The sequence below is a fragment of the Amblyraja radiata genome, chromosome 3, assembly GCF_010909765.2.
Source record: "Amblyraja radiata isolate CabotCenter1 chromosome 3, sAmbRad1.1.pri, whole genome shotgun sequence".
NCBI classification, from domain to species: Eukaryota; Metazoa; Chordata; class Chondrichthyes; order Rajiformes; family Rajidae; genus Amblyraja; species Amblyraja radiata.
Genome location: NC_045958.1, coordinates 16,126,134 through 16,142,829, shown reverse-complemented (window position 1 = coordinate 16,142,829; position 16,696 = coordinate 16,126,134). Strand labels below are relative to the sequence as shown.

At 46.3% G+C, this 16,696-nt stretch overlaps 1 protein-coding gene across 5 annotated transcripts in view; it reads right to left on the bottom strand.

The window, feature by feature from the left end:
* Positions 1–16,451, bottom strand: part of pam (peptidylglycine alpha-amidating monooxygenase) — a 205,006-nt gene extending 188,555 nt beyond the window's left edge. For 2 of the 5 annotated variants that reach the window (XM_033017369.1, XM_033017371.1), the window contains exon 1: positions 16,347–16,417. The gene's annotated coding sequence lies outside the window, so the exon portion shown is untranslated. Of the gene's footprint in view, positions 1–16,346 lie in introns of all 5 variants that reach the window. The other 3 variants (XM_033017373.1, XM_033017370.1, XM_033017372.1) reach the window with 3 other exon arrangements.
* Positions 16,452–16,696: the final 245 nt, after the last annotated feature.

Here is a 16,696-nt window from a genome sequence, read left to right as displayed (position 1 = left end):
GATGAGTCCCACCACCGTAGTGTCATCCGCAAATTTGACAATGGTGTTGCTGTGGTGGGCGGGGGTGCAGTCATGTGTGTAGATGGTGTAGAGCAGGGGGCTCAGCACGCAGCCCTGTGGAGAGCCGGTACTGAGGCTGAGGGCCGTGGATGTGTGATGGCCCACTCTGACTCTCTGGCTGCGAGCTGACAGGAAGCTATTTATCCACATGCAGGTGGAGTGTGGAAGTCCCAAGTCCCCCAGTTTGTCCACCAGTTTGTGGGGAAGGATGGTATTAAAGGCAGAGCTGTAGTCCACAAAGAGCATCCGCACGTAGCTCCCCGGCTGCTCCAGTGCAGCATGGAGGGCTGTGGCTACAGCGTCCTCTGTGGATCTATTCGCTCTGTACGCAAACTGGTGGGGGTCAAAGCTTCGGGGCAGGAGTGATGTGATATGACCCCGGACCAGTTTTTCAAAACACTTCATCACCACTGGTGTGAGTGCGACTGGCCGGTAGTCGTTGAGGCTGGAAATGTGGGGTTTTTTGGGCAAGGGGACTATGGTTGCGGACTTCAGACAGGGTGGAACAGTGGACTGGGCCAGAGACTGGTTGAAAATCCTCGTACAGACTCCAGCCAGCTGGTCAGCGCAGTCCTTCAGCACGCGTCCAGAGACGCCGTCGGGTCCAGTAGCCTTCCTCGGATTGATGGCCCGCAGCGTGCGCCTCACCTCATGCTCCTCTATCTTGAGGGTTAAGCTGCTGTGGACCATGTGGTGTGATGTGGCTGTCTCGGGTGGCTCCACTTCAAAGCGAGCAAAGAAGAGGTTCAGCTCCTCTGCCAACGAGGCGTCACCTTCAGCAGCTCCAAGGTTGGTCTTGTAGTTGGTTAGATACTGGATCCCCTGCCACACCTGCCTGCTGTTGTTACTGTCCAGGTGGTCCTCTATCTTCCTCCTGTAGTCTGATTTGGCCTCTCTGATGCCTCTCTTCAGGTTAGCTCGGGCCGTGCTGTATAAAGCCCTATCGCCAGACCTAAAAGCGGTGTTCCTCTCTTTTAACAGCCGCTGGACCTCCCGGGTCATCCAGGGCTTCTGGTTGGGGTAGACCCGGATGCGTTTGTCCACTGTGACACAGGGGTCACAGTTTAAGGATAAGGGGGAAATCTTTTAGGACCGAGATGAGAAAAACATTTTTCACAGAGAGTGGTGAATCTCTGGAATTCTCTGCCACAGAAGGTAGTTGAGGCCAGTTCATTGGTTATATTTAAGAGGGAGTTAGATGTGGCCCTTGAGGCTAAAGGGATCAGGGGATATGGAGAGAAGGCAGGTACAGGATACTGAGTTGGATGATCAGCCATGATCATATTGAATGGTGGTGTAGGCTCGAAGGGCCGAATGGCCTACTCCTGCACCTATTTTCTATGTTTCTATGTGATTAGGACTTAACTAAACTTATAATATTTGCAAGATTAAACTTGTCAAAAACATATTCACAAACTGTTAAAAGGAAAATGTACTGATTGGCTGAAATGGGGGGGGGACTATGTATAAACACTGCTGTAATTTCTACATGGTGAAACCAAAATGCATAAAAATGGCCTTTATTAAAATCCAACGTGCACTTTAACCATAAGTAATTTTTTTTCTATTACAAATCTCAAATTGTGGAGTACAGAGGCAAATAAATAAATGATGGGTCTTTGTCCCAAACATTATGGAGGGCACTGTACATGCATCAGAGCAGGTAAAACACTGCAAAGTAAAAATAAATTAAAATGCTTTGTGTGGGTGGTAAAGGGCTTTTAATGGGAGGAAAGTTTTATTAAAGGATTGTGCAGGGATCAAAATATGTGGTAAAGAAAAACATTCTGTATGCTGAAACACTGAAACGTTGAAGGTACTCAGGCAGTCAGAAGGTGTTCTCGAAAAATGTTATCAAATGATAATCCTAGTCTATTAAAATGTCTTAAGAGTATCATTGTCTGCTTAATGTGAACACATGAAATGCACAGGCTACGGCGTGGCAGTAAAAGGATAATACTTTTCTCCATAGAGCTAGCCCAGCTTCACATGATTGATCAAAGAGAGAGGCACAGTGGTCTGGCACAAAATTAACTCCTGATTGCCCTTGGTTATCACAATCTTCCATATATGTGGGTGTAGACCAGCTGCACATTCGGAGAATCCAAGTCCTTGTGGTTGTGAAATATTTCAGGATTCTTATTTTGTTCACAAAGACCAATATAGGTTCAATCAATGCCTAAGATAGACACAAAATGCTGGAGTAATGCTGGCAGAAGGATCCAGAGATGCTGCCTGAGTTACTCCAGCATTTTGTGTCTATCTTCGGTGTAAACCTGTATCTGCAGTTCCTTCCGAGCCTGCCTCCCTGCTACATGAGAAAGCCCACAATCCTAGCAAATGCCAGGCATGCACTGTCTCTTTGCTCTTTCTCTAAAACAGCTTCTTTGATTTCCCAAATGTAGCAGTGTCCTAAAAACCTCAAGATATTACGACATAAAGGTGGGGTGGGCGGCGCGACTCACGTTGCAGCGGCCTCTGCAGTCCGTCTGTCGTTTTGTTTGTTTTTTGTCTCGTTTGCATGTATTTATTTTTTTTTTTTTAACTGGGTATGTGTGTGGGGGGCAGGGGGTGGGTGGGGAAACTTTTTAAAATCTTTCCCCTGCATGGAGAACCCGACCTTTTCTCTGTCGAGTCTCCGTTGTCGTTGGGGCCTAGCACCGTGGAGCGGCCTCCAACCGGAACGACCTGGGGCTCCAGTCGCGGAGCTGCTGATTTACCCACCATCGTGGAGCTGGCCGAGTTCGGAGCGGGAGGAGCGGTGGTGGCGCGCTGCTGCGGCCCGACCCAGGAGATTCGGGGGCTCCAGCCGCCGGCCCGGTGGACGGTGACACCGGGAGCCCGCGGGTCCCTGCTGGGAGACTGCTTTTCGGGGCTTCCGCAATGGCGACTTCTCCCGCCCGAGTTGCGGGGTTGAGGATGACCTGGAGCGGGGCCTTACATCGCCCAGCGCGGCTTTAAATGGCCGCGGGACTTGTTAGCGCACGCCGGGGGCTCCAACACCAAGACCCGGAGCGCGGCCTTGCATCACCCGGCTCGGCTTTATAATTGCCGCGGGACTTATTTACCATCGCCCGCCGGGGGCTTTGACTCTGACTTCGGAAGGAGAACGAGGAGTGCAGGGGAGAGATAGGACTTTGCCTTCCATCACAGTGAGGAGGAGATATGTGAAAAGAAAGAGATTAGTTAAAACAAATGTAGGTCCCTTGCAGTCAGAAACAGGTGAGTTGATCATGGGGAACAAGGATATGGCGGACCAATTGAATAACTACTTTGGTTCCGTCTTCACTAAGGAAGACATAAATAATCTGCCGGAAATAGCAGGGGACCGCGGGTCAAAGGAGTTGGAGGAATTGAGTGAAACCCAGGTTAGCCGGGAAGTGGTGTTGGGTAAATTGAATGGATTAAAGGCCGATAAATCCCCAGGGCCAGATAGGCTGCATCCCAGAGTACTTAAGGAAGTAGCTCCAGAAATAGTGGATGCATTAGTAATAATCTTTCAAAACTCTTTAGATTCTGGAGTAGTTCCTGAGGATTGGCGGGTAGCAAACGTAACCCCACTTTTTAAGAAGGGAGGGAGAGAGAAAACGGGGAATTACAGACTAGTTAGTCTAACATCGGTAGTGGGGAAACTGCTAGAGTCAGTTATTAAAGATGGGATAGCAGCACATTTGGAAAGTGGTGAAATCATTGGACAAAGTCAGCATGGATTTACAAAAGGTAAATCATGTCTGACGAATCTTATAGAATTTTTCGAGGATGTAACTAGTAGCGTGGATAGGGGAGAACCAGTGGATGTGGTGTATCTGGACTTCCAGAAGGCTTTCGACAAGGTCCCACATAAGAGATTAGTATACAAACTTAAAGCACACGGCATTGGGGGTTCAGTATTGATGTGGATAGAGAACTGGCTGGCAAACAGGAAGCAAAGAGTAGGAGTAAACGGGTCCTTTTCACAATGGCAGGCAGTGACTAGTGGGGTACCGCAAGGCTCAGTGCTGGGACCCCAGCTATTAACAATATATATTAATGATCTGGATGAGGGAATTGAAGGCAATATCTCCAAGTTTGCGGATGACACTAAGCTGGGGGGCAGTGTTAGCTGTGAGGAGGATGCTAGGAGACTGCAAGGTGACTTGGATAGGCTGGGTGAGTGGGCAAATGTTTGGCAGATGCAGTATAATGTGGATAAATGTGAGGTTATCCATTTTGGTGGCAAAAACAGGAAAGCAGACTATTATCTAAATGGTGGCCGACTAGGAAAAGGGGAGATGCAGCGAGACCTGGGTGTCATGGTACACTAGTCATTGAAAGTAGGCATGCAGGTGCAGCAGGCAGTGAAGAAAGCGAATGGTGCGTTAGCTTTCATAGCAAAAGGATTTGAGTATAGGAGCAGGGAGGTTCTACTGCAGTTGTACAGGGTCTTGGTGAGATACACACCTGGAGTATTGCGTACAGTTTTGGTCTCCAAATCTGAGGAAGGACATTATTGCCATAGAGGGAGTGCAGAGAAGGTTCACCAGACTGATTCCTGGGATGTCAGGACTGTCTTATGAACAAAGACTGGATAGACTTGGTTTATACTCTCTAGAATGTAGGAGATTGAGAGGGGATCTTATAGAAACTTATAAAATTCTTAAGGGGTTGGACAGGCTAGATGCAGGAAGATTGCTCCCGATGTTGGGGAAGTCGAGGACAAGGGGTCACAGCTTAAGGATAAGGGGGAAATCCTTTAAAACCGAGATGAGAAGAACTTTTTTCACACAGAGAGTGGTGAATCTCTGGAACTCTCTGCCACTGAGGGTAGTCGAGCCCAGTTCATTGGCTATATTTAAGAGGGAGTTAGATGTGGCCCTTGTGACTAAGGGGATCAGAGGGTATGGAGAGAAGGCAGGTACGGGATACTGAGTTGGATGATCAGCCATGATCATATTGAATGGCGGTGCAGGCTCGAAGGGCCGAATGGCCTACTCCTGCACCTAATTTCTATGTTTCTATTCACTGTGATGGATGTTCGTGTAAATTGTGTTGTGTCTTGGTTCTTCTTCTTGTTTGTATGACTGCAGAAACCAAATTTCGTTTGACCCTCTGGGTTCAAATGACAACAAATAAATTGTATTGTATTGTATTCTCTGCACCAATTTGAAAAAACCTAGAAAAATAGTTGTTCCTGCTGGACCACTTTAGTTGCAGAAAATTTTATGTCTCCTCTACATCACCTTTGGAAGGGCTTTTAACCAACCTGACCTCCCGGTGGCTCAGCACTTCAACTGCCCCTCCCCCTCCCATTCCGTATCCGACCTCTGTCCTGGGCCTCCTCCATGGTCCACCGTTATTGGAGGAACAGCACCTCATATTCTGCTTGGGGAGTCTGCATCCTGGTGGCATGAACATTGAATTCTCACAATTCTGTTAGCCCTTGCTCTCTCCTCCCCTTCCCAACTCCCCCTAGCCCTCGGGCTCCTCCTCCTCCTCCTTTTTCCCACAATGGCAATGCTGGATTAATTCATGTTTGCACACCAACTAAATATTGTGATGCATACAACATATTTTGGGATGTTGCTGCTGCTTGCACTGTCACCATTAACAACATGACAGGAGAAATAAAACATATTTAAATACGCATTCCACATCATAGGTAAAACTCCAACCAACTCAGCATTCATATATTCTCAATAACAGATGATGCATATGTATGCCATTAATATAAAATTAATTTGCAATTTTAGCTGTTTTTTGAATTTTACAAATGTAACACAGATGTATAGCAACCAGCTCAAATGGATATGTGAATGAGTAATAGTACAGTCATCATACATCACATTATTCTAGATAAACAACTTGAGAATATGATAAAACATGCCTATGTCGTGCAATTATAGTCAGGAAGTGAGGACCATTACACCAGGAAGTACGCAGCATCTTATTTGCAGAATAAGGAACGTATTACTATTTGTTGTTTTTAATTTGATGAATACAGCAAATGCTTAGGCCTCAGTCATCAGAACATCTGGACATTAGCAATGCATTCACACATCATAATATCTGCAATTTCTTCAATATAGTGAGCATGAAATTCTGTAACTACCTGTCCAACAGCACCATTTGCTGGAACGACAACAGTTGAAGGCAGTTCAGCACTACACTGTTACAGTTAATTAGAGATAGGCACTAAATACGGGTCTTTCGAATGATGCTCCCATCCCCTATAAATTGATTTGATTATCCTTTTCAGACTTTAATGCTTTTATAGAAAGTGAGCAACAATTCTACGTTCTGAATCAGTTTTTAATATCTTACTAAATTGTAAAAAACAAATTACTCTACGGGCATCGGCATCACTAATTCACTTCAGACCATTTTGTCACAGTCACATAGCACAGAAATAGGACCTTTGGCCCGCCAAATCCACCCTAACCATTTACGCTAATGCTGTTTATATTAACAGAATTCCTTCCCATTTACTCCAGATTAGGCCACTATCACAAATGTCACCTGCGTGCATGGGGCAATTTACAGTGGCACATTTACAGTGGTATATTTAACCTTCTAACAGTCACAGAGAGAACATGCAAACTCATTCAGCACAGGGGACTGAGGTTGAGTTGCAAAGCAGTGGCTCGACTAACTCACCACTGCTCCTTTCAAATGACATTTACAAATCAGTCCATTTTATTCTCATCTGGCAAGTGATAGAGGCTCTGAAAAATCAGGAGAGGAAAGCCATTAGATTCAATACCAACTTGATGGGACCAACATAATTTCTAATTTGAACCCAAAAGTGGTGGAACTCATTAGAAAAGCATAGAAGAAAAATAGAACTAGAAATTGAACTGAAATTTTTTTCTCAATTTAATAGGTATGGAAGATCAGGATCACAATTTAGACATGTTGAATGAAACAAGACTAGTGGGTAAGAGTGTATGAGGATATTGGAGGAATTAATTCCTTTGAAAAATGCCACATAGTAGATCATATGTCAATCTTAGAGTTTTGCATATCTATTAGAAGGGAGACCAAAAACCTATTAATCTCTCGAGGAATACCAAGATTATGTATTTATAAAAGCTATAACTGTTAATAGAAAAGAATGTAGCTCAGGAAAATGTTTGTCCAAAGGTATGTGCAGGTGAAATTGTAATGAGTAGTTGAGTTGCATGTGTGCATTCAGAGGCCAACCTCCATTATTGTTGACATTTTCACTGAAGATCAGTGCCCCAATTATTCGATGTACGTCCAAATTCAGGCTTACTGTCACAATGTGGTTCATTTCCCAGAGGAATCCAACCTTTTGGAATAGATTTCTGGTGATAGCTTATAGCTGGAATTCCCTGGAGTTGCATTTAGATTCATTTCAATCTGGAGCCTAGATAATTTCTTAGATGGTTGCAGCTACACTAAATTTTCAGCACAGAATCTTTGGGAGAGGGCAATCAAAGGAATGTCTCTAATAATTTCCCCTTCTGAATTAGTTTTTTTGTTTATTTTTCCCAGAGTTTTGGGAAAGGAATGCTGCACATAACCTGTGATATACAAAGCATCATGTGTAGGAGAAACTTTTTCCAGTCTCTAGTTTTATTTATAAACTAGACTAAGTGGGACCCGTTAGGTCCCAGCATCACACGGGAGGTCTGGTCCCCCACCGCAAAATTCCACCTCTCAACTGGTTTCCAGAGGGCTAGTATGGACATTGTGGGCCGAATGGATTCTTGGACTGGCGGCTCAGTCAATCAAGCCTGTTGTGCTGGCAGCTCACTCACTCACGACTGGTGGGCTGGCAGTTGATTCAAGGCTATTCCTTGAAATTCCATTTCAAGCAGGGTCCAAGGCCACCAAATTCAAGTGCAGTTTCATACAATTTCAAGCCGGGTGCACGACCACTAAAGACAGCGAGTCATGACCTCTCCCTCCTCCATCTTGCAGAGACTGAGCCACTCGCACACTTCTGGGTTTTATAGTCCCTCGCCCCTCCCACCAGAAGGGACGTGGCCTTCATGGTATGATTGACAGGAAAGAGAATCTCAACATTTTTTAAAACACTAATATTTTTCATCGATGGGAATAATCCTCGGCACCTAATGAGCGGAGGGGAACTCCGAGTAAGATGGCCAACATTTCTTTCTAAAATCAATATACAGCGCAAACAGTAAGTGGTCAAAATTAGACTTTTTATAGAAGGCAAGGCAACTTTAATTAGGCAAGGCAACTTTAATTTGGTAAGGCAACTTTAATCAGGCAACACAGCTTTAGCATTTCCAAACCAAAGGCAACACAGTTTTGCATTTCCAAACCAAAGGCAACACAGCTAAAGCATTTCCAAACCAAAGGCAGCATAGCTATAGCATTTCCAAACCAAAGGGAACACAGCTATAGCATTTCCAAACCAAAGGCAGCACAGCTTTAGCATTTCCAAACCAAAGGCAACACAGCTTTAGCATTTCCAAACCAAAGGCAACACAGCTTTAGCATTACCAAACCAAAGGCAACACAGCTTTAGCATTTCCAAACTATATTTTCAAACCACATTAAGGGCACTGACAGGTCAGTAAAACCACTCACAGTTTAGTAGACATGTGTTCAGTGTCACTCACAGCTCAGACCGAGAGACGTGATCCTCTCGCTCCCCCATCATGCAGACACTGACTGAGGCACTCAACACTTCCATGTTTTATAGTCCCTCCGGAAGGGGCATGGCCTTCAGGAGAGAGAATCTCAACATTTTTTAAACACTAATAACTCTTTTATGTGTCATTAATGGGAAAAATCCTCTTGTCCTGCACAGCGGAGGGGGCATCTGAGTAAGATAGCCAAAAATCACAGCCGTAAGTGGCAGCGTTTTTTTTCTAAAATCAATATACACAACAACAGGAAGTGGTCAATATCAGACTTTTAGTAATATAGATAGTAAGTCAGCATGGTTCCACAGTTTCTTATGCAAACATTCAAAAAGCTGTCAAACAAGTCTCTGGGCTGAGTACTAGGGAAATGTGTCACTCAATAATTTCCAAATACCTGTTTGATCAAAACATAGAAACATAGAAAATAGGTGCAGGAGGAGGCCATTCGGCCCTTCGAGCCAGCACCGTCATTCATTGTGATCAGGGCTGATCGTCCCCAATCAATAACCCGTGCCTGCCTTCTCCCCATATCCCTTGATTCCACCAGCCCCTAGAGCTCTATCTAACTCTCTCTTAAATCCAACCAGTGACTTGGCCTCCACTGCCCTCTGTGGCAGGGAATTCCACAAATTCACAACTCTCTGGGTGAAAAAGTTTTTTCTCACCTCAGTCATCAATGGCTTCCCCTTTATTCTAAGACTGTGGCCCCTGGTTCTGGACTCGCCCAACATAGGGAACATTTTTCCTGCATCTAGCTTGTCCAGTACTTTTATAATTTTATATGTTTCTATAAGATCCCCCTCATCCTTCTAAACTCCAGTGAATACAAGCCTAGTCTTTTCAATCTTTCCTCATATGACAGTCCCGCCATCCCAGGGATCAATCTCGTGAACCTATGCTGGACAGCCTCAATCACAAGGATGTCCTTCCTCAAATTAGGAGACCAAAACTGTACACAATACTCCAGATGTGGTCTCACCGGAGCCCTATACAACTGCAGAAGAACCTCTTTACTCTTATACAAGAAACACATCTGCGCCTTCATCCCTCGCAACATGGACCCGCTACAATTCGCATACCGTCCAAACAGATCCACGGTCGATGCGGTCTTCCAGGTTCTGCACACCGCTCTCTCTCACCTTGACAGCCAGAAGAGGGGCTATGTGAGGATGCTGTTCATAGACTTCAGTTCAGCCCTCAACATGATAGTTCCCACCAGACTTGCTGAGAAGCTGCTGGAATTAGGGCTCAACTTTCTCACTGCCAGGCCCCAGGTAGTCAAGATGGGAGAAAATACATCGAAGTCCCTCACCCTGAGCACAGGATCCCCTCAGGGTTGCAACCTCAGCCCCCTACTGTACTCCATGTACACACATGACTGTGTGGCTAGGTTCAGCTCCAACTCTATAATCAAGTTTGCTGATGACACTGTGGTGGTGGGCCTAATCACCGAAAATAATGACAAGGCCTACCGGGAGGAGGTGGCTGATCTGGTACTCTGGTGTCAGGACAAAAGCCTCCTCTTGAATGTTAAAAAAAACTAAGGAGCTGATCGTGGACTTTAGGAGGGCACAACATCCGAGGACGTACACACCATTGAAGATAAATGGGGATACTGTGGATAGGGTGAGCTGTTTTAAATACCTGGGAGTCCACATCTCAGACATGGACATCACACGCTGCCGCACTGGTGAGTAAGGCAAGGCAGCACCTTTACCACCTCAGGCAATTGAGGAAATTCAGAGTGTCTCTGAGGATCCTCCAGTGCTTCTACTCAGCGGCTGTGGAAAGCGTCTTCTCCGCAAACATCACAATCTGGTTTGGGAACTGCTCTGCCCAGGACAAGGCGGCTCTGCAGAGAGTAGTGTGTTCGGCCGAACGCACTATGGGAATTACACTCGCCCCCCTGCAGGAACTATACATCAGAAGGTGCAGATCCAGAGCCAACAAGATCATGGGAGACCCCTTCCACCCCAGCAACAGACTGTTCCAGCTGCTACAGTCAGGCAAACGCCTCCGTTGCCATGCTATGAAAACAGAGAGGATGAGGAGTTTCTTCCCAGAGGCCATTCGGACTGTAAACTCCTATCTCACCAGGGACTAACTTTACTGTACCAATTTACTGTTGTGTGGTGTCTTTTTTAAATTGCTGTTTTTTTCTTTTTTCCCCACACAAATATGTAATTACTGATTCTGATCCATTCTGTTTTGTAGTTTTTTTGCAGAATCCGCGAGCATTGCCACTTTTCATTTCACTGCACATCTCGTATGTGTATGTGACGAATAAACTTGACTTGACTTGTTATGAAGGCCAACATTCCATTAGCTTTCTTCACTGCCTGCTGTACCTGCACGCCATCTTTCAGTGACAGATGTACAAGGACGCCCAGGTCTCGCTGCACATAACCTAACCCCATTGAGATAATAATCTGCCCCCTTGTTTTTGCCGCCAAAGTGGATAACCTCACATTTATCTATATTATACTGCATCTGCCCACTCACTCAACCTGTCCAGGTCACCCTGCACCCTCCTAACATCCTCTTCACAGTTCACACTGCCACCCAGCTTTGTGTCATCCGCAAACTTGCTAGTGTTGCTCCTAATTTCCTGTTCCAAATCATTAATATATACGGTAAACAGTTGCGGCCCCAACACCGAGCCTTGCGGCACTCCACTCGCCACTGCCTGCCATTCTGAAATGGACCCGTTCACTACTATTCTTTGCTTCCTGTCTGCCAACCAATTTTCTATCCATCTCAATACCCTATCCCCAATACCATGTGCTCTAATTTTAGTCACCAGTCTCCCGTGCGGGACCTTATCAAAACCAAAGGTGAAAAATAAATCCCCCTGAGTGTATTTCCCTAAATTGTCCTAACTATCCTCAAGATGAAATGTTGTTAAAAGCAGATGGAGGAAAAGCTTAAAATGCAACATGGCAAAAAACTTCACATACAAACTGTTCTCTATTTGTTTAAAGAACAGTTGCAGAATTATTAACTTGCAGAATTATTAACTTCTGGCATTAGATCAATGCTCAGGATAAGATAGTGATGCCAAATTTATCGTATGAAAAGAACATTGTTGAACTATTATTTTTGAATGAAGGTACAAATATTATTCATTTACATTACTTTAAAAGATTGTTATTTATATTGCTAAATTAGTAGAAAACAGCCAAAGATATCCATCATGTCCAAAAGTAAACATTCAAATTATGTTTCTACATGATTTATCAAAATGAAACAATGAATTGAGAGGAAGTCAGTGCAAACCAGCAGACTGACTTTTTAAAAAAACATCAGGTTTTATAATAACACATGTTAGAACTCGAAAATATTGTTGCGTAGTGTATACACCAATAAACCTCAGGTGGGTAAGGGTTAAGAAAACAAATTCTGACTCAGTAATGACATGGATAGGCATGAAGTTATTCAGTTTAGTAAGAAAAAATAAATAAAATGGGATAGATTCGTTGTACTCACATACAAATGACTGAATGCAAACAAGCAGGTACAGTATATAAAGGTGGCAGATAGTATGTTAGCTTTTAACACTGCCTTGGTGAGACATACCTGGTGCATCTTGTGCAGATTTGGTCTTAACGTACGGTGCTCCCGTCGGAGTAGCCGAGCTCGGGGAGGTACGGCGTTCCCAGCCTGAGGAAGGAGCGGCGCCCAGTCGGGGCGGCCCAGCCTGAGGGAGGAGCGGTGCCCGGTCGGGGCGGCCCAGCCTGAGGGAGGAGCGGCGCCCGGTCGGGGCGGCCCAGCCTGAGGGAGGAGCGGCGGCCGGTCGGGGCGGCCTGGCGCGAGGGAGGAGCGGCGGCCTGGCAGTACTCACGTGAGGGCGATCCGGCTCGGGGCTGGAACGATGCTCCGGGGGCTGGGACGGCAGTTCTGGTGGCGGTGGCCTGAGACCGGGGGTTCGGCCGCGGGCCAGCGACTGCGTCAGCAGGTCTGGTGAGCGGCAGCTTCGACTACCCCGGGCCGCGGTGTTTGAGCCGCGAGGACAGGTTTTAACATCGCCCGGGGGGGTATCGCCTCAGCGCAGAAGGAGAAGAGGAGGGAAGAGACTGCAGCCCTAAGACTTTTGCCTCCATCACAGTGAGGAGATGTTGGGTGGACTCACTGTGGTGGATGTTAATATGTGTTTATTGTTGTTTTTTATTGTATTGTATTATATGTATGACTGCTTAAATTTCGTTCAGACTTCGGTCTGGATGACAATAAAAGGCTATTCTATTCTATTCTATAACGTACGATACCAAGGTTTACCAACTGATTTCTGAGATGGCAAGACTGTCATATAGGGAATGGTTTGTTTGACGATGCCCGTTTCAACTGGGGTTTAGAAGAATTAAAGATCTCGTTGAAACAGGAAAAATTCCAACAGGAAAAGCTGGATGTGGGGAGGGTGTCTCTTTTGTTTGGTCTGTCTAGAACCAGTGCGTCACGTTCAAATTATGGGTTACAACACTTAAAAATTGAGATGAGGAGAGATTTCTTCACTTATGTGATGCGATGAACTTCAGTAATCCTGTGTGACAGAAGGCTGTGGAAACCAAGCATCTGAATGTATTTAAGCAGATTGACAGAATTCTAAACACAGAAGACATGAAGAGGTATGGGAATTTAGTACTGAGATTGATGAGTGTATTGAACGGCAAACCAAGCTCAAAGGACGAAATGACTTCTACTCCTATTTTGCTACATTTGTCTGTTTAATGGCATCCCATTATATACCACGGTGCATATTTATCAGAGATGAATTTCTATGCAAAAGGTCAAACCTATTAAACAAAAGCTGACATAATTTCTTACTGCTCAGACATCTTTCATTCCATACCAAATTTCTTAATTGTTCTATTTACCACTTTGGTGAAATAACCCATTCAGAAAACATAATTTTGCTTTTTTTTTTATCATTCAGAATTAAGAAAGCAAAATTACATTAACTGTACAGAATAGCAGAAGTTCCCAGATTTCAGCACTGCAAAAACAACAAAATATGGATGCATTTTCTGAAGCACTGTACGGTAATTTATCCAATTGGATAACAAATTGCTAGCTTGGCGACAGTGGTGCCACAACCCACTCCATATCAGACAGGCAGGCTTCGATCTAAAGCAAAACTGGGCTCTGTTTCCGGGCAACCATTAAAAAGAATCTACAGGCTGCACAAAATTCACACGGTTGACTGAACATGGGCACTGTAAAACACATAAAAGATATGCTGATTCTAATGCCTCCCATGAGCCTAAAACCAAACACAATTCTTTTTTATTCCAGAGGGAACAGCATTCAGATGAAAGGAATTTCACAAACCCAAACAATTAAAACTGATTTGTCATTGTCATATTCAAAAATGTATATACATCAGGCTTTAAATACATTACTGTGTAAGCATTATTCTGGTAATCCAATGTCAGGTACAGTCAGAGAGAAACAAATTCAAGCTTTCCAATGCAGATAAAATATTCTCAAACAAATGCTCGCCTCAGTCCACTAATCAATCAATCTCAAGCTGGCAAGCACTGTGTGTCCTCTTATTCTAAGAGCAAACCTTCAGGTCTAAATCAGAAAGCGCAAGTGACCCAACCATCAGAATCAGTTAAATGCATTACAGAATACGTAAATATGCATGTTTAAAAGATCAGTGGTTCTGAGGCAAAAGGTTTTCTCATTCATGCAGTCACCATTCATTAACAGCATTTCCCTTTTCCACAGATTTCCTCCTCCTTCCCCAGTCCCTCCTTCACACAGTGACATTTTCCAACATCCCCCACCAGCTATTGCCAGTACCTCAACTTCCACCCATCTTATTATGCTCCATCTCCAACGCTTATTGCATCCCTCCCCTCTTATCACCTCAGGTTCACTCTCCCCTTCTACCTTCGCATGAATCCCCTCCCTTCCCTTTTTTACCCACCCTCAACCTCCTCATCCAGCTTTCTCATCCTGAACCAACCCACGTACTCCTCATCCCCCTCTACCCACCCACCTTCCCTCCTCCACCCCCTCCTCTACCTTCAATTACACTTGCCTCCACTCTTCCATTACACCCTCTTATCCCCCTCAGCCTTCACTCCACCCCCTTCTCATATTCCTCATCAAAACCATTCATTTCTACCTTTCTCTCCATCTTCCTCCACTCCTATTTTTACCCTCCTCTTCAGTCCCCTCCATCCCTTACCTTCCTCGACCTCCACCTCCTACCATTCCCCTCCAACTCCACCCTTCCCCTCACCCACCCCTACTTCTCCTATCCTCATTCTCCTCTTCCTCTCCTTCTTCATTTCCCTCATCCCCTTCACCCCACCTTCATCTCCTTTCCCCATTTCTCCTGCTCTCCCTCTCCACCGCCTCCACCCTTCCCTTCCTCCTTTCCCATCTCCCTCCCACCTGCTCCTCCTCCCCGTTCTCCTCTTCCTTCAACATCCTCTCCTCTCCATTACCTCCTCCTCGTCCATCTCCATTCTACTTCACCCTCTCACACCTCCTCCCCATCTTTCTTTCCTCCTCTTCCTTGCCCCTCTCATCTCTCCCATATCCTCTCCCTTGTACATGTACTCCTCCCCATTCCCCATCTCCCCAACCTCCCTTCTCCATTTCCTCCCCTTCTCCCTGCTCCATTTCCACCTATGTATGCCACTTCCCCTCCCCTCATTCTCTTCTCCCTTCTCCCACCTCCACCCCCTCTCCATCTGCTCCCTTCATTTCATTCCTCATTCCATCCACCTCACCTGTCCTCCATTTCCTACTCTTCCTTTTTTCTGCCAACCTCCCCTTCCTCCTCTATTCCCCCCTTCTGCCTCCTCCATTTCCACATCCCCATCCCCCTTCATTACATCCTTCCTCATTCTTATCTTTTTCTCATCCTCCTGCCTCTCTCCTTCTCCTCATCCCACTTTCACCTCCCCATCCTCTCCTCCTCCTTGTCTTCCATTTCCCATGCTCCTATCTCCCCTCATCGTCCCGCCCACCTCCACCTCTTCGCCCTTTTCTCTCCCACCTCCTCAAACTCCGCTCCTTTTTCCACACTCTTCCCATCTAAATCTCCTCCCTTTCCTCCATCCCCTGCTCTTCTTTCTCTCGCCTCCCAACTTCCCCCTCCTCTCTTCTCTACCTCCCCCTTCTGAAGGGTCTCAACCCCGAAACGTCGCCCATTCCATTCCTTCTCCCTAAAGATGCTGCCCGTCCCGCTGAGTTGCTCCAGCATTTTGTGTCCATCCCCTTTCTCTTTCTTTCCCTTCCCTTGCTCCATCTCTCTCTCCTCTTCGTCTCTCTTCTTCTCCTCTCTTTTTCTCCCCTTGTTCCTTCTCTCGTCGCCTTCTCTCGCACCCCTTCTCATCTCTTCCTCCGATGAAGTTTCAATGCGGAGTGGCTGCCGGCGGAGTTGTTGTGCGGGGAAGTTGTAAGTTTCGACATGAGCCATCCCGGTGCTCGGTCGGAGCCAGTCGCCATCCCCACCAAGACCTTTCTTTCATTCAGCCCAAGGAAGTCCCGGGAAGCTGCGATCACCCAGGGCCTCTCCCCCAGTGCCGACTCCCGACCGGGAGTTGCCCCCACACACACACACACCCCCCCCCCCACCGTGGCCGGTCGCCCACCCCGACCATCCAGTTTACAGTTTGTCAGGGAATGGTTTAAACTCACGCACGCACTCACTCACCAGCGGCTTCGGTCTCCGACTCCCCTCGCGGACGCCTCGCGGGGGAGGTGACTGTGGGCGGGGGCGGTGACTGTGGGCGGGGTCGCCGCGCGGGGCTGGCTGGCTGGCTGGCAGCGGGTGACGCTTTGGGGCGGGGCCTGATGACGCGTGGCGGGGAGAGCCCCAGCGACACGAGGGGCGGGACCATGATGACACGTGGGGGCGGGGCCTCGTGATGCGGGGAAAGCCTTGTGGGCAGCTTGGCTTAAACAGATTCAGATTCAACTTTAATTGTCATTGTCAGTGTACAGTACAGAGACAACGAAATGCAGTGTGCCAAAGACAGACTGTGTAAACAGGTGCCGAA